This window comes from Cnephaeus nilssonii (genome assembly GCF_951640355.1).
Source record: "Cnephaeus nilssonii genome assembly, chromosome: 1".
NCBI lineage: Eukaryota > Metazoa > Chordata > Mammalia > Chiroptera > Vespertilionidae > Cnephaeus > Cnephaeus nilssonii.
This window is the reverse complement of record NC_137072.1, coordinates 111,153,106-111,166,055: the sequence shown is the minus strand read 5'-3', so window position 1 is coordinate 111,166,055 and position 12,950 is coordinate 111,153,106.

The window sequence follows — 12,950 nt, the reverse complement described above, 5'->3', positions numbered from 1 at the left end:
TGACCGATATGAGTCTGTTTCTGTTTTGTTTGTTAGTTCCTTTTGTTCATTAGATTCCACATATAAGTGAAATCATATGGTATTTGTCTTTCTCTGGCCAGCTTATGCCACTTAGCACAGGAGAGCATTATGCTAACTGGAGCAAAGTCTGAAATAGCAGTCTTCTGACCCATAAGCCCAGGACATATTCCAGACCACACCTTGGTCCTGCTCAGCTCCTACAAGCCATTTCCCCCAAAAGATCTGTCAATCTTTGGTTAAAATCCCATCTTATGATTGTGGTCAGTTTTCTAAATTTTTCCACCAAACCAAAAACTCCACGAGGATGGAAACATTATCATTATAATTCATTATAATTTTATACATCTGTCCCTGTTGGTATTCCATTAGTACTTACTGATTTAATTTCAATGCCTGCAAAGGACTCTTTATATATATAAAAGGCTAATATGCTAAGTGTCTGACCGTCTGACTGGTCACTATGACGCAAACTGACCACCAGGGGCTAGACGCTCAACATAAGAGCTGCCGAGCTGCAGTGACATGGCAGTGGCAGTTCTCGAGTGACTCACCCAAAAACCAGAGAGGAAGAAGCCCTATTCCTCGCAGGGCCACACAATTCCACCTTTGGCCATGGGTTATGTTGTTGCTGGGACACTGCGGGCCCCGAATCTGGTTTACTGCAAACTTGCTTTTGTGTTCCACATCCTGTACAACAGCAACTTTGCAGTGCCCTTCACATTCCAGGACCTCTTGGGGAATGTTGGAGAGCCAGTTTCAGCCCGATCCCCACAGGCCCAGACCAAGGGACCCCACCTGCCAGAGGACCCCGCTCACTCAGCACACTGGGGAGGAACCAAGGGAGGTTAGTTCCAGGGTGTGTCCAGCCCATATCACTCAGTCCTGCCCTGCCGGCCACCTTCTAATTAATTTCCTTTCAATGTGCATGAATCCGTGCACCGGGTCACTAGTTATGAAACAAAAAATAACCTTTGCCATGGCCAGTGTGGCTCAATTGGTTGAGCATTGTCCTATATACCAAAAGGTGGCAGGTTTGATTCCCAGTCAGGGCACATACCCAGGTTCTGGGTTCCATCCTTGGTTGGGAAGCATGTGGGAGGCAACTGATCACTGTTTCTTTCTCACATCAATGTTTCCCTCTCTTTCCCTCTCTCTAATATCAACAAATAAAAATAATTTTATTAAAAAATAACCCTTGATGTTCTTCACTGTAATCAATCCACCTGCCTTGGTCCCTTCCTAGTTCTGTGATCTCAGTTAAATTAATAAAATTCCCCAGCCCCCACTGGATAGCAAACATTATGAGGGCAGGGGCATGTCTATTTAAAACCCATAGCACAATGCTCTGTATTTAGCCATTGGAAATAGATTGGCTAAATGAATTGCTAAATTAATACAACACTACAAAAGGATTTTTAATTATCAGTTCTATAAAATATAAAACTTTACTAAGATCAAGTTGTTACAGTATTTTGGCAGTATAGTAAATCTATGTATATCTTCTAGACTAAAATAAAATATATGATCATCTCTCTGAGCCTTTTCACTTTAATGTATTTACTCTATTATTTATTTTAACTTTGAAGTCCCTATCAGCTCCCTACCACCTGCCTTTATCCTTTCCTGGGAACGAATCATTCATTCATGCATGCAATTAACATTTACTGAGCACTTACTGTCTACCACAAACCAGGCTGCAAAGATTCATAAGGCTCTCTCCCTGCCTCTAAAGGATTTATATGTTACAAAGAAAATCCAATGCATAAACAATTTATAATTAATGGAGGTGTTATGATAGAAGTACGAAAAAGTGCTATGGTTATAAGAGTGATTCATTCTGCCTGGGGAGTCTGCTGCTGGGAGCTTACGTGTGGGAAAGTGATTTTTCTCTTTGCAAACTAAATTGACTTACTGGTAATAAAAATAGTTTCCATTTGTGTGGTACATTGCAAAGTGCTTTCACATCCATTTATTATTTTAATCCTCACAGTAAAGGCTCTATAGTGTAGTGGTTTTTAAAAATATATTATTCATCAAAAAAGGTAGCTATAAGGTCAACAGATAAATAATGTGACATTCATTCTAAAGCCCAGAGGTAGATGATACAAGTCAAAACTGGAAATGGGACTTAGTTGAGGCCTCTGAGAAACCATTCCAAGAAGAGCTCAGAGCAAAAAAAACTGTCTTTTCCCACCGTCCTCAGTGTCACTGCCTTACCTCAAGCCTGAGCCAACATTTTGCTCATAAGTTATTATAACAACCTTCTAACTGTTTTGTGTCTCATTGCCTCCAAACCATTTGCTACATTGGCCACAAAACGATAATTTTTAAATGTGAATTGAACCATGTCATTTTTCTACAGATTTGCTCATTCCCTAGAGGATAAAGTCCAAATGCTTCTGCATAGTGCATAAAGTTCTCAAACATCACCCAAACCTATGAAATTTTTCCAATTCTTTATTGGTAACTCTCTTCTAACAATCTTACAGATTTTTCGCAAAGCCACCATACTGTTTCCGTTTCCATGCCTTGACAGCGTCTTTGTCCTAGAATTTCCTTAGCTCTCTACTATTCAGTCTGGTAGAATGAAGGTGGATATAGAAAGTGTGGCTTTTATGTTGTTGTTTCTATATACACTTACTCAATAGTAATGATAAAATCCTGGCAACACAATTTTTCCTCCTTTTTTTATTTCTTCTCTTAATTCTTCACTGCATAAAATACAGTTTGGGAACCACTAGTCTAGCATTTTCTCCTAAAAGCTCAAGAAGAGATCACTATGTGTTTTTTTGTTATTTATTTATTTATTTATTTATTTATTTATTTATTTTATTGATTAAGGTATTACATATGTGTCCTTATCCCCCATTGCCCCCCCCCCACTCATGCCCTCACCCCCTGGTGTCTCTGTCCATTTGTTATGCTTATATGCATGTATACAAGTCCTTTGGTTGATCTCTCCCCCTTACCCCCACCTTCCCCTACCTTCCCTCTGAGGTTTGAGCATCTGATCGATGCTTCTCTGTCTGTCAGACAAAGGTAAATATCACATGATCTCACTCATTTGTGGAATATAATGAACAATATAAACTATGGTTTTTTTTATTGCACATCAAAGATTCATGACATTTACATGCATTTAACAGAACTAAAATATATTCCTTTGTGAGCCTTGTCTGTGCTATATTCTAAGGAACCAGTTGAGGATAAGTCAAAACAAGACAGAGACAAATGTATGATGGATTTTACATTCAATAAAATAAATGAATAAGTTGAATCTTATAAATAGGTGATAAATGCTATTAAGGATAAAAAGGCTGGTCTGAGAAGAGAGGTAGTTTGGAGAGGAGAGTCCACAAAGGTCTCTAGGAGGAAATGACATATTAGATGAGGCTTGCAAGATATGAATCCAATGATGCAGTTGGGAGAAAAGTGTGCTGGGCTGAGGTAGAGCTTTGGAGTAGCTGAAGAACTGAAAGATCCGTGTGGTTGTGCATAGTGAGTGATGGGGAGAGTAGGATGGGTCAATAGTAGATCAGGCAGCACCTGACAGGCCAAGGCAGGAAGCCATTAAAAGATTTTAAGCAAGTGAATGATATGCTGAATGCAACACTAGTTGCAGGGTGCAGGGTAGAAACACAAAGGAATGTTATGCAGCCATAAAAAAGAAAGAACTCTTACCTTTTGTGATAGCATGGATGGACCTGGAAATTATTATGCTAAGTGAAGTAAGCCAGTCAGAGAAGCCATATGATCCCACTTATATGTAGAATCTAATGAACAAATAAACTGATGAACAAAATAGAGACATGGATATATGAAACAGACTGACAGCAGTCAGAAGGGAGGTGGGAGGAGCATATGGGATGAGAGAAGGTGAAGAGATTAGCCAAAGAACATATATGCATAGCCCATAGACACAGACAATAGTGAGGTAATGGCCAAAGGGAAGGAGGGTGGAGGCTGGGTGGAGGTGGGCAAGGGGGGCATTTGTAATACTGTCAACAATAAAATAAAAAGAGAGAGAGAGAGAGCAGAAGAAGCAAGAAGACCAGTTAAGGAGGCTATGATAATGGTCCTTTAAGTTATTTTGATGAATGAAACTATCTTGGTGGCAATGGCAGTGTAGAGAAGTGGATGGATTTGAGAAATACTTTGGTGATTAATCCAACAAGACTATTTTGAAGGAGAGCAAAAAAATAAAAAATAAAAATCAAGGATGAGTCCTAGCTTTCTGGCCTGAAGCAGCAAGATAGATGACACAGTCATTTACTGAGATTTGGAAGACTGAGGGGATTTTACAAATGAAAAAAGGATTGAAGTTTCATGTTGGACATGTTGTGTTTGAGATGCCTAAAAAACATTACAGTGGAGCCACCATGTAGGCAGCTGGACAAACAAGTTTGTACTTCAGCAGGAGGTCCTGAGCTAGATATGTAGGTGTGGGCATTTTTAATATAGAGATGGGTGAGATGAATTCATGCATTAAATGTTTTACTGGAAATAATGCATGGAAAGTAGCAGATACTTCACTTGGCATGTAGCAAACGTGCTCATAGGATGCTGCTTATGGTTAGGACATTCTTCACACAGTGTAACTCAAATCTTTTCTACTAAAGACAAATTGAACTTCTATCATTTGTTTCTCAATAGTAATGCACCTGGTAGTCTTAATAAGCTAGACATGATTTGGAGACTTATTTAGATCATTTATGTATTCATATATAGAAATACAAAGGAATAAAAAGAAAAGTCTACTAACATAACAAACACATGGCATATATAAAATATCCTATATAATAAAAGCCTAATATGCTAAGTGTCCAACCGTTCATTCTACTGTTCAGCCAGTCACTATGATGCACACTGACCACCAGGGGGGCAGACACTCTGACTGGTAGGTTAGCTTGCTGCTGGGGTCCAGCAGATCGGGACTGGGCGAGACTGGCAGGACACACCCTGGAGCCCTCTGCAGACCCTCCCCTGCTGTCCAACCTCCCACAGTCCCTCTCTGGCCCTGATCGTGCTCCAATGGGGTCCCTTGGCCTGGCCTGCACCCTCTCACAATCTGGGACCCCTCGGGGGATATCCACAGACCAGGTCGAGTGACCCCACCAGTGCATGAATCTGTGCACCGGGCCTCTAGTATAATATCTATATATATAAAAGCCTAAGCGACCATTATGACCAGATGACCAGACAACCGGACGACCAGCTGGTAGCTATGACATGCACTGACCACCAGGGGGCAGATGTTCAACGCAGGAGTGCTCCCACAGCCAACCTCCCACAGCCAGCCAACCTCCTGCAGTCCCTCCCTCTAGCCGGCTGGCCCCAATCAGCCCTGATCAGGGCTGGCTGGCCAACATCCCACGGTCCCTCTGGCTGATCGCTGGCCAGGCTGAGGGACCCCACCCATGCACGAATTTGTGTACTGGGCCTGTAGTAAAAATATTCTAATATATAAAAACCCTGTGTCTGTCACATCCACAACGACCGGAGGCTCGACCTAATGCCCAGGCTGAGTGCGCAGCAGGCTCTGGTTGGTGGGGACTTGTGGTAGCGGAGACGAGGATGGGGAAGTCAGGGCCAGCACTCACACTCACTCACAACTGCACACATGCACAGACACACAGCACCCACCAGCTCACAGCCTTTTCTCCCTTTCTTTCCCTCCCTCCCAGATCGCTCTTGGAGCCTCTCTCAGAATGAGGAAACAAAACAGACTGCGCCTGAAGAGGCCTGGATGGAAGGGAGGGCTGGCAGAGGGTGGAGCAGCCCCCGCTGGCCCCGGCCCCTCCCAGCTGGGAAAGAGGAAGAGGGAGACAGGGAGGCAGGGAGGCCTGGAGGACTGCTGAGAAAAACAAAGAGAGACAGAGACTGGGCAAGATCAGGCCAGCAGGGGAGGGCAGTTGGGGGCAACCAGGCCAGCAGGGGAGGACAGTTGGGGGCGAGATCAGGCCAGCAGGGGAGGGCAGTTAGGGGTGATCAGGCAGGCAGGCAGAGGCAGTTAGGGGCTATCAGGCAGGCAGGCAGGTGAGCGGTTAGGAGCCAGCAGTCCCAGATTGTGAGAGGGATGTCCGACTGCTGGTTTAGGCCAGATCCCTATTAGGTCCAATCCCACAGGGATCAGGCCTAAACCGGCAGTCGGACATCCCCCAAGGGGTCCCTGATTGGAGAGGGTGCAGGCTGGGCTGAGGGGAATCCTCCCCCCACATGCACGAATTTCATGCACTGGGCCACTAGTATATATATAACAGAAAAAGTGTATATCTGTGCATAATTTAGTTTGAAAAGTATTTTTTAAAAACTGAATGGCAAGGTAGTTAAATTATTCAGATTTTCAGTCTTAATACCTACATATAAAATAAATACATTCTAGAATGCTGATCCATTTATGACATAGTAGATTAATTTTTATGCTGTGAGATGCACAGTGGTTATGGTTAAGAAAATGTGGTTTCACCTCACACTTCCTGTCTCTGTTACTTACTAGATGTGTAATTTTTGGCAAATTATATAGCCTCTCAGTTCCTCAATTCCCTCATCTGTAGAACACAGATAATTATAATACATATCCAATCAGGTTGTCATAATAAATGACAATAATGTGTGTAAAAATATGTAGAATGGTGCCTTAAGTAATCAATATATGATTGATCAATTTCAGAGCTTCTCAATCCTGTATGAATATTATAATCACCTGGGTAGTTTTAAAAATACTGACATCCAGGCTTCATCCAAACCAATTAAATCAGCATATCTGTAGGTAGGACTTGGGCCAACAACAATTTTTTAAAAAGCTCCCTAGGTGATTCAAATGTGTAGCAAGGGTTAGAACTATCAAGCTATAATAACTTGTACATAAAATATAGAAATCTAATATTTGTATTGAATGATATCTGTATGATATAGTGTGTTGCCAATTAAACAAATGGTCAAAAGAATTTCAAATCTGTCTAGTAATTTAGTTTTTTTAATTAACTTGGAAAAGTAACTTGGAAGAGTAGATAAATGACCATTAGGAACACAGAAGTGGTTTAGCATCTCTGGAATAGGAAGCCTGCACTCAATTCTCCACCCTTTATAACTTTGTGTTTTCAGTCAAGTTACTCAACGGCTATTTCCTCATTTGTAAAATAGGGGTAAGGATGGTGCCTACCTCTTAACTGTGTTGTCAGAGCATTGGGAAATTTAATATTTGTAAAATGCTTAAAACAATGCCTGGTATGTAGTAAGCACTATGTTTGTTTAAAAATATTAATATGGAAATATTCGAAATGAAATGCTAACTCTTAATATTGAATCTCAGTAACATATTTTTGCATTAAATTAGAATTGAAAAATAGGCTCTGTACAAAAGTTCTGGGATGACTGTTAAAAAAAAAACACGAAAAACAAAACAAAACAACATCCTTTAGACCTTATATCAAAGATCAAACTGATTCTCAGTTCAAACTACCTACCTTTCATCAAGGAAGATGATGTGTGAATCTTGCCAGGACCTGTATAAGATACCACAAATTATGTTAGCTGAGGTATCCAATATTCCTGAAGCATTGAAGCTCACACCTTATATAAGAATTTTAAAAACATGATCACCATCTATAGATGCCTTGTTGGGTTCAGGTCCTGGAGGTGGATTTTTAGTGATGGGTCCTCTCATTGTCTCACCTGGTCTGGCCCTTGTCTACTTCTTTAGCCTTGTTCTAATGGCCTCACCTCACACCGTCCCTGTCCAGACAACCTTCCCTCGCCTTCCTCCACCTGTCCTGCTGTTTTCTCCCCCAGCCTTGGCTGCTCTTGCTGATGCTCTTCCTGGAATGCTCTTCTCATTTTGCTCTTCCCATCCCATCCTCAACCTACACATCTTTTAGGACTTAGTTCTATACTAACCTCTTCTATGAAGCTTTTCCCAGTGCCCCAGGTTTAAGTAACCAGCCCCTCTTTCATACCTCTTTACCCCTTGAACAGATAAGTGGCCATTCTTAAAACCATGTTTGAGTCTTCATCTTATTTACTATATATCTATTTATTTACGAATCAGCTCATGGCACAGAGCCTAGATAGTTTAATTTTATTGACTCGGAAAATGGAATGGAGGGAGGGAGGGAAGAAGGGAGGAAGAGAGGAAGGGAGGGAGAGAGGGAGAGAAGGAGGGAGGGAGGGAGGAAGGGAGAGAGGGAGGGAAGAAAGAAGAAATGGCATCCATTTATAAGGATTTTTACAGAGAGGAGGGGTGCCATCAGTGGGCAAGAAGCCATCAGTGGGCAAGAACACATCAGTGCGCATCTATGGCCCCTGGGTTCCAGTAAGATTAACAGGAAAACCATCTAGCACAAAGCCCATCAGCTTCTCATGGATGTAGGACACTGTCCTGCCTCTGCACAGAGAAACACTGTCCCGATTTTGGTGACACTCAGTGGTCTGAGGCAGTGGAAGAAGAATCCCTCAAAGCTACACCAGAGAGTTCATTTTCAAATACTGCAATTTCTCTAGCTTTCCAGATTTCTAAATGTATTCCCATCTTTGAAAGAGTCTCTAAGGTCCCACCACTTCTTGGAAGTCTTTTCAGTTGAGTGGAGCCAAAGTCATAAGACTCACAATAATTTGATCACAGGTTTGCTTGCCTGTGATATGAGGAAAATAACAGTTCTTATCCTAGAGTTGTAGAGTAGAGTAAATGTTTGGAATAGCTCCTTATATGAAGAGTACTAAATCCATGTCAATATTTGATATTATAAATTGTTAATATTATGTGTTAGTTAATGTCATAGACAAGAACTACTGAATTCCCTTCCTTCATTCCATCTTTCCTTAAATGGGAAAAATGTAGGTGCCTCTGAGCTTATCAATCATTCTCTCTCATCATTGATGTTTCCATCTCTCTCTTCCTCTCCCTTCCTCTCTGAAATCAATAAAAACATTAAAAAAATAAATAAAAAATGTAGGTGCCTCTGTTTTTATTAGCATAGCAATGCTTATTTTAGAAGTTAAGAGATTAAATGTATTGGCCACATTGAAGCTATAGATTCATCTTCTGTATAAATGACAAAGTCTACACTTAAATTACTAAACAGCATTTCCCATCTATTAGTCCTGTGGTATTTGGTTTGGTTTTGCTTTTGCTCTCCAGCCCCCAGGGCAACCACTTTGTTCTACATGGCTTTCGAGCTGACTTTTTACTTTAAGTTGCATCCGTGTTAGCAATGGTGACACTTGACAAAATGGCAGAGAAGTGGTGGGGCAGCCTTGCCTATGGTTCATTAAAAGTCAAACAGGGTAGTATCTGTCGGATGCACCAGAATACATCTTTCCCCCTAAACTGGAATAAGCTGAACACAAATGTAAACCTTATTATCTATCTCATTTTCATGTCCTTTGAACTCTTCAGAAGGTCTCTTCCATCTAAGGAGCCCAACCATCAAAGAAGAGTCTATGTGATAGGGAATTCGGTTAAACAAGTGCCTATAGAAATTCCATATCCATTGTTCTTTTTCCCATTCTCTTATTAAGAGGGCCCATGACTAGCTATTACAAAATACATGAAAAAAAGTTATTTTGTAACATTTGGACATTTTAGACCTTTCATTTTTCTCTTTGAACTCACATTTCCATTACAGTCTCTCCCTGGATTTTATACATATACTAGAGGCCCGATGCATGAGATTTGTGCAAGAATGGACCTTCCTCCCCCTGGCTGCCGACACTGCCTTCGCTCTGGCCAGAGCCACCTTTCTGATCCAGCCCGGAGCTGCCTTTCTGCCTTCCCATGCTGCCCAGAGGCCCGGAGAGGCTGGGGTGGTGTGGTAGCCTGCGTCATCACCATGGCGACAATGCAAGTGTCCCGTCCTGCCCCCGGCTGCTCGGTGCCTGCATATGCAAATTAACCCACCATCTTTGTTGGGTTAATTTGCATACTCACTCCTGATTGGCTGGTGGGCGTCACAAAGGTACAGTCGATTAGCATTTTACTCTTTTATTAGGTAGACAGGGTGTCCCCAAAAAAGGACATAATAATAAGAGAGTTGATCCACAAGCTTCCCAATACATGCAGAAAAAGCAGTAATAACTTTATTGATTACATGATAATATTTTGTGTTAAAATATTGTGGCTACTAGAAAATTTCATATTATATATATATATGTATATATCTCACATTGGTGACTCACATTATACTTCTACTGGACTGGAATGGTCTTCATGTACCTTAGTTTGAAGGCAAGTGCTTTAAGAGCAACAGGTGTCTCTCATGCATAGTTCCCTAGTTTACTTATCAGAGGTCGAACTGAGACTAAGAAAGGGTAACATGGCCAGGTTAACACACTCCAGTGTCCGAGCAGGTATTGGAATTCAGCTCTGTTCTGAAAGCCAGAGTTTTGCCTATTTACATTCCTGGTCTTCCTTGGGGATTGAGTAGTCATTGGATATGCTTAATGTTTAACTTTTAGAATTATTTTCTTGTTTTTCAAATAAAGAATTTAGCCTCTCCTTTTCCATGTTTCGTTTGGATTTATCTTTCCATTTCTGTCCATGGAGTTTTACTACCATTACCATCATCCCCTTGTGTGCTTTTGGTAATTTTTGTTTTGGTTTGGTTTTGCTTTTGCTATCCAGGCCCCAGGGCGACCACTCTGTTCCACGTGGCTTTCTAGCTGACTTTTTACTTTCAGCTGCCTGGCAGATGACAGCACAGACCTGTGTATTTGTTTAAGCATCTATTGTGAGTCAAACATTAGAGAAGACTCTCCACTTAAAAGATTGCTAATCACATTCCCAGCAGCCCCTACCTCACAGATGATGGTTGTTGTTCTTTTCACTTCAAAGATGAGAAAATGGAGGTTCTCAAAGTTTAACTGCTGAAGTTACTCAGTAACAGGGAGAGCTGGGACTAAAAGCCAGGTCTCTGTCTCCACAGCCTCTCAGAGCTCATCATACCACTCCTCCAGGTGAAGTAGGGATCAACTGTGGGCCTAAAAACATTAGTGTTTTCACATGACTCATGCCCTTGTGAGCATTTCCTGAAGTTTCTTTTTACTATAAAATGTTTATAATTTTTTCCATGGACAATTGAGCTCTGTTTTTCTTCGTATTGTTATTGTGTTCTGCAAACCTAATGCAATGATATGCACTGATAAGAATTTTGAATGCAAAAGGACATAAAGTCCCATTTTACTCAAAGCAGAGAGTTAGTAAAAGTGAATTGAGAGCAGTGAGGACGAGGTACTAACCTTAATTCAAATCAAATATCCCTCTTTCCTCAGAATGCTTTTCATTCATTGTCTTTCCAATTAGTGAGTCCTTATACCAAGGCTGGTGATAATGCCTGCTACCAAATAGACTTCCTGGGTTTTCCTTTCTACTGAACATTCACAGTCTACAAAATAAACATTTAAAATTTTAATCTTCTCTCTAAGATTCTAAAAATATTGGGACAAACTTGATAGATGCAATACTCTTCATCTTCATAAGTCCTGAATATTTAATATTTAATCAAAATGCATCTTCACTTCTCTCTGCACAGACCAATTTATCAACTGAAGGAGTTAGCTTTCTAGAATGTAAAAATAAAAGAATTAAATGCAGTATATCCGGTCTCTACTGCCAGGCCTCATTCTTCTAATCGGAGAAAAATGAGTAAGTGCATTGGAGGAGTAGTGCTGAATTTTTGTGGCACATATAGTCTTAAAATAAGATGCTTCCACTCTGAGATCACTGCTGTCCATTGTTATTCATTTAGTTAGGTGTTGCTGAGAAGGCTTTAAGGATCATCCTTTCTGTCCCTCCCTCTGATGGAAGTAGCAAGCATTGTTTTTAGGGCCTGTCACTGTGGCTCTGTTTTGCTCAGATATGTTGCACATCTCCGGTGACAGCCTGAGGGACAACTCAGGGAGCAGGAGACTGAGAAATGGGAAGACAGGAATATTAAGCCCAGCCTGTACACACTACGTAAGTAAATCACTTTGTGTCTCCGCGTTGGTTTTCCAACTATAAAATAGGAATATTGTTTTCTTTCTCTACTCACAAAGTATATTGTAACAAGGAGATAATAAATGGAAATCTCATTTCAGGCTACAATTATAGTGTGTGTCAGTGTGTAATTTCTCCTGCCTTCCTGCTGAATTTGCCTTACCTCAACATTCCCTAGTCATCTCAGGGCTCCACCCAGGACCAGCCCAGCAATGCTATGTTGCAGCACCAAGGACTCCAATTTAGTAGGTCAGTTTCAGCCTGGAATCTCACTGTTTGGGACTCTGTCTAGACCCGAGGTCGGCAAACTCATTAGTCAACAGAGCCAAATATCAACAGTACAACGATTGAAATTTCTTTTGAGAGCCAAATTTTTTAAACTTTAAACTTCTTCTAACGCCACTTCTTCAAAATAGACTCGCCCAGGCCGTTGTATTTTGTGGAAGAGCCACACTCAAGGGGCCAAAGAGCCGCATGTGGCTCGCGAGCCGCAGTTTGCCGACCATGGGTCTAGACAATTAGGGCTGGGGTTTATCATAACTAGAATCAACAGCAAACACTTATATACAGCCTCTTTGATTGTGCAGAGAACAATGTGTGTCTCCTGTTTTGTTCATGGTTGTATCCCAGGTCCCCAGGCACAGTGTCTGGCATATGGTAGGTACTCAATACATAGTTTCTAGATACAAAAGTGCATCAAGAAGAACTAGGAAATTAAAGGACTATGTAACACAGAGCCACTACCTTCAAAGATTTATAATCTAGTCAAGTTGATTTGGATTACAGACAAAAGGCAAGAGGCAATGGAACAGTTGAGTCATTCTACACAAGTGGCCAATGAGCACAATGAAAAGAATCACCTGGAGAGGTGGAGGGATTCTCTCCTAGGTGAGCTTACTAAAATGGTATGCCCATCTCCAAGCACTTCAAAGAGCTATTTCATCATGTTTGAGGGCTA